Raw genomic sequence first — 6,067 nt, forward strand, 5'->3', positions numbered from 1 at the left:
TTTCACTCTCCCGCCACTCCTGCACTTTTTTATTTTCATTAGTTGAATGCTGCATGACTTCATGCAGCATGTCCTCTTTGCTTCTACGTGGCCTCTTCCTGATTCTTTGCAGCCTCTCGGCCGTTGATAACACGGATGGCTGAGATCTCAAGGTTGCATATGTAAAGGCAAAATGTAACACTTAACAGAGGCGGCATTGTTCACACCAGACAGAGCAATGATTCCCCCGTATTCAAGGCCAAGCACAGTCTACATAATAGCATAATTTGCCTGTCCCAAAGCGAGTGCACATAACCCACGGGAGCCCCAAAATGGTGCGTAAACACAGGGTCACGCATGACTGTTTCATGGCTGTACTGCCCTCTGCCTTGGGGAGAGCCAACAGCAGCAGGGGGCCCCTATATTGAACACTGTCCCCATATTTTCCACAGGAGTTCATCCTGGAAGAGATCTCGCTGCTGAGGCAAGCAAGGGAGGGTCTTCTACTGCAATGCGGCTTCTGCCCTGGCTCATATGCAGCTTGCCTGTGTGCGGCAATGGTCCCCACGCCCCTCACAGCACCGTGGCACGGACAAGTTAGCCTGACTGGGACGAGGACAACAGTGGCTCGCCCAAGAAACCTGTGCAAGCGCATTGCCCAAGTTCTGGCTGAGACCTTTGAAGAGATCACTGAGGCCGATTGCTGCGATGTGAAAGTGCACATCAACACCCTATTCCGCATCTTCGCATGCATGCGGCCCTAACCCTCCTCGCCCCAAGAGCCCCCACCAAATAACTTCCTTCCCAAAATAAAAGCCACTTACCGGGAACCTCCTCTAGTGTTTGTCCTTCCCCAAGCACCAGCCACCGCAACTGGCTACCTTCCTCCTAGCTTGAGAACAGCTCCTGGCTGCATACATCTAGGAATTCCGCCGGAGCACCTTCGCTCCCACTTTCCTCCTCCTCCTCCTGCCTTGTTGCACTGGCCTCTGAGGTGTCCATGGTGATATTCGGCATGGAGGTGGGATCGCCCCCAAGTATCACATCCAGCTCTTCGTAAAAACCGCAGGTCGCAGGGGCAGCACTGGAACGGCTGTTTGCCTCTTGCCCTTTGCAGTAGGTATTTCGCAGCTCCTTCACTTTAACCCTGCACCGCTGTGTGTCCCAATCATGGCCCCTTTCCAGCATGGCCCTTGATATCTGCCCGAAGGTATCGTAATTCCTATGGCTGGACCGGGACTGGGACTGGACAGCTTCCTCCCCCTGAACACTGATGAGGTCCAGCACCTCGCCATTGCTCCATACTGGGGTTTGCCTGGCGCGTGGAGGCATGGTCACCTGGAAAGATGCGCTGAGAGCACTCCACGCCTGGCTGAGCAAACAGGAAGGGGATTTTCAAAATCGCCAGAGAATTTAAAGGGCGGGTCTGATGGTTGGCCACCTGAGGGCAGGGCAGTAGAGTTCAAAGTGATGACCAGCGTGGCTAGAACAGGCATCGTGGGACACTTCTGGAGGCCGATCCGAGCGCACTAACAGACCAGGGCGTCCACTGGTGACACGGCGCTCCAGCAGGGGGCGCAGCGAACGTTATTCCACTCGCCGAGGTGGAGACCAGCAGCACTGTAGCCGCAGAGACAGAGCGCTCTACGTGCCTTGCCAGTGTGGACGGGGAGTGAGCTAAGGCGCCTAGGGCCGCTTTAATGCATGGTAACTCGCAAGTGTAGCCAAGCCCCGAGCAGTTGTATTGTAAGCTTCCATGACTGTGTAAATCACCAGACAGAAGAGAGTCGCTGACTAGTATGAAGGGCTGATCTGCAAGAGAAGGTTTTACGCCCTGCCCGACAGGAAAGGTCCATTGACATCAGAAGGCTATTGTGGGATGTTAAAGAGGACAAAAGATGTTTGTTGTTCTGCTATCCCCCATCTCCACCCATCTGGTGAAGATGAGTCAGGCAAGGGGATTCCTCCCATTAGCTGAATTGCAGCTCAGAGCACAAAGCAGGAAGGGGATAAAAACCCAAAACAAAAGGAACTGAGTATCTTTATGCTGCTTGGACAACGGGGGAGCGGGTGTGGGGGGAGGGCAAGGTTTTTCCAGGCATAAGCAAGAGATCCCCAAATGTTTTGCCTGGGTTAGCCCTAAAGCATATTTGGAGCTTGCAGATTATAGAAGCTTCCATTACCTTTTGAAATTTAAGCATATTTGGAGCTTGCAGATCATAGAAGCTTCCATTACCTTTTGAAATTTAAGATTATAACTCATTTGTGTACTTATGTTTCCCTGCTTTAACCTTGTAAATAATTTAATTTCTTTTCCCTATTTTATAAATCTGTATATAGTTTATTATAGGGTTGACTACAAGCATTGTCTATGGTGTGAGATCTGAATATTGCTGTGATTCTTGGTGTAAGGGACCATCTATCACAAAGGCAGGCTCATCTGGGTGGCAAGACAGATTGGAGTACTCAAGGAGACTGTCTATGACTCCATAAGAACATAAGAACAGCCATACTGAGTCAGAGCAAAGGTCCATCTAGCCCAATATCCTGTCTTCCGACACTGGCCAATGCCAGGTGCCCCAGAGGGAATGAACAGAACAGGCAATCATCAAATGATCCATCCCCTGTCACTCATTCCCAGCTTCTGGCAAACAGAGGCTAGGGACACCATCCCTGCCCATCCTGGCTAATAGCCATTGAAGGACCTAGCCTCCATGAATTTATCTAGTTCTTTTTTTAACCCTGTTATAGTTTTGGCCTTCACAACATCCTCTGGCAAGGAGTTCCACAGGTTGACTGTGTGTTGTGTGAAGAAATACTTCCTTTTGGTTTTTTTAAACCTGCTGTCTATTCATTTCATTTGGTGACCCCTAGTTCTTGTGTTATGAGAAGGAGTAAATAACACTTCCTTATTTACTTTCTCCACACCAGTCATGATTTTATATACCTCAATCATATCCCCCCTTAGTTGTCTCTTTTCCAAACTGAAAAGTCCCAGTCTTATTAATCTCTCCTCATATGGCAGCCGCTCCATACCCCTAATAATTTTTGTTGCCCTTTTCTGAACTTTTTCCAATGCTAATATATTGTTTTTGAGATAAGGCGACCACATCTGCACGCAGTATTCAAGATGTGGGCGTACTTGGACTTATCTAGAGGGAACATGATATTTTCTGTCTTATTATCCATCCCTTTCTTAATGATTCCCAGCATTCTGTTCACTTTTTTGACTGCCGCTGCACACTGAGTGGATGTTTTCAGAGAGCTCTCCACAATGACTCCAAGTTCTCTTTCTTGAGTGGTAACAGCTAATTTAGACCCTATCATTTTATATGTCTAGTTGGGATTATGTTTTCCAGTGTGCATTACTTTGTATTTATCAACATTGAATTTCATCTGCTGTTTTGTTGCCCAGTCATTTAGTTTTGTGAGATCCTTGAGTATCACTATCTTGAATAGTTTTGTATCATCTGCAAATTTTGCCACCTCACTGTTTGCCCCCTTTTCCAGATTGTTTATGAATATGTTGAATAGGACTGGTCGCAGTACAGACCCCTGCGGGACACCAATATTTACCTCCCTCCATTCTGAAAACTGACCACTTATTCCTACCCTTTGTTTCCTATCTTTTAACCAGTTACCCATCCATGAGAGGACCTTCCCTCTTATCCCATGACAGCTTACTTTGCTTAAGAGACTTTGGTGAGGGACCCTGTCAAAGGCTTTCTGAAAATCTAAGTACACTCTATCCACTGGATCCCCCTTGGTCCACATGCTTGTTGACCCCCTCAAAGATTCTAGTAGATTGGTAAGGCATGATTTCCCTTTACAAAAACCATGTTGACTCTTCCCCAACAAATTATGTTCATCTATGTGTCTGACAATTTTGTTCTTTACAATAGTTTCAACCTGTTTGCCCCGTACTGAAATCAGGCTTACTGGCCTGTAATAGCTGGGATCACCTCTGGAGCCCTTTTTAAAAACTGGGGTCACATTAGCCATCCTCCAGTCATTTGGTACAGAAGCTGATTTAAATGATAGTTTACAAGCTAGAGTTAGTAGTTCTGCAATTTCACATTTGAGTTCCTTCAGAACTCTTGGCTTGATACCATCTGGTCCTGGTAATTTATTACTGGTTTGTTTATCAATTTGTTCCAAAACTTGTTCTAATGACACCTCAATCTGGGACAGTTCCTCAGATTTGTCACCTAAAAAGAATGGCTCAGGTTTGGGAATCTCCCTCACATCCTCAGCCGTGGAGGCTGATGCAAAGAATTAATTTAGTTTCTCCACAAAGGACTTATTATCCTTGAGTGCTCCTTTAGCATCTCGATCGTCCAGTGGCCCCACGGATTGTTTAGCGGCTTCCTGCTTCGGATGGACTTAAAAAAAACCTGCCATTACTTTTTGAGTCTTTGGCTAACTGTTCTTCAAATTCTTTTTTGATCTTCCTACTTATATTTTTACACTTCGTTTGCCAGAGTTTATGCTCCTTTCTATTTTCCTCACTAGGATTTAACTTCCACTTTTAAGGGATGCCTTTTTGTCTCTCACTGCTTCTTTTACTTCGTTGTTTAGCCATGGTGGCACTTTTTTGGTTCTCTTACCATGTGTTTTAGTTTGGGGTCTACATTTAAGTTGAGCCTCTATTATAATGTCTTTAAAAAGTTTCCATGCAGCTTGCAGGGATTTCACTTTTGACGCTGGACCTTTTAATTTCTCTTTAACTATCTTCCTCGTTTTTGTGTAGTTCCCCTTTCTGAAATTAAATGCTACAGTGTTGGGCTGCTGTGGTGTTTTTCCCGCCACAGGGATGTTAAATTTTGTTATATGATGGTCACTATTACCAAGTGGTCCCGCTATATTCACTTCTTGGACCAGATCCTGTGCTGCACTTAGGACGAAATCAAGAATTGCCTTTCCTCGTGTGCGTTCCGTGCTAAGATTATTTCAGTGCCTAAGATGCTTACACTTGGTAATTGGTGAAATCTAGGTATAGAACTCACCACCAATGTGGGGTTTGTGCCCTGGTTCCTGACACTCTGCCCTGAGGATGGGACTCATGCTCTTGAGCCACTGCAGGGCAGTGTTACATCCACTATGTACACCTTGAAACGCTATAGTTTCCTGGAAGACAGTCGTGCCTCCATATGTAGATCACCATACACAGCTCTGCTGCTGTAGGAATGATACACAATAAAAACAAGATGAATCAGACACAAGCGGTCACTTCGGCTCTTTTCCTGGGTTTACAATGCGTTGTTTGCCTACAATGTGGTTCACGGGATTTAAATCCAAATCTGGGATTTTCCTCTCATTCCAGTCGCCTGGACCTGGTTACACCACAGTCATCACTGATTTTAAAAGGTAGCAAAATCCTGCTTGTCTCTTACTAGAGGAGTCCCAAGGAGGTCAATTACTTATGTGATTAAGACAAGCAGGGTTTGGTGATAAATTTCTTATTGATGTGAAAAAAAACAAAAAATCAGTAGTCATCTTCAGAGCAGGTGGCCAGAAAAACTATGACGACACAATGGAAAGATACACACACACACAATCCCACACACGCAATCACATACCTCCACTGTGTATTCAGTCTCTGGGATCTGCTGATCTGAGTTATGGTTTGTCATAAATATAAAGGGAAGAGTAAACACCTTTAAATCCCTCCTGGCCAGAGGAAAAACCCTTTCACCTGTAAAGGGTTAAGAAGCTAGGATAACCTCGCTGGCACTTGACCAAAATGACCAATGAGGAGACAAGATACTTTCAAAGCTGGGGGCGGGGGGAGAAACAAAGGTTCTCTCAGTCTGTGTGTTGTTTTTGCCGGGACCAGAGCAGGAATGCAGGTCAGAACTCCTGTAGAGGGCTAATAAGCAATCTAGTTAGATGTGCGTTAGATTCTGTTTTGTTTAAATGGCTGATAAAATAAGCTGTGCTGAATGGAATGTATATTTCTGTTTTTGTGTCTTTTTGTAACTTAAGGTTTTGCCTAGAGGGATTCTCTCTGTTTGGAATCTGATTACCCTGTAAGGTATTTACCATCCTGATTTTACAGAGGTGATTCTTTTACTTTTTCTTTCATTAA

The sequence above is a fragment of the Caretta caretta genome, chromosome 25 (genome assembly GCF_965140235.1).
Source record: "Caretta caretta isolate rCarCar2 chromosome 25, rCarCar1.hap1, whole genome shotgun sequence".
In the NCBI taxonomy this organism is placed as follows: Eukaryota; Metazoa; Chordata; order Testudines; family Cheloniidae; genus Caretta; species Caretta caretta.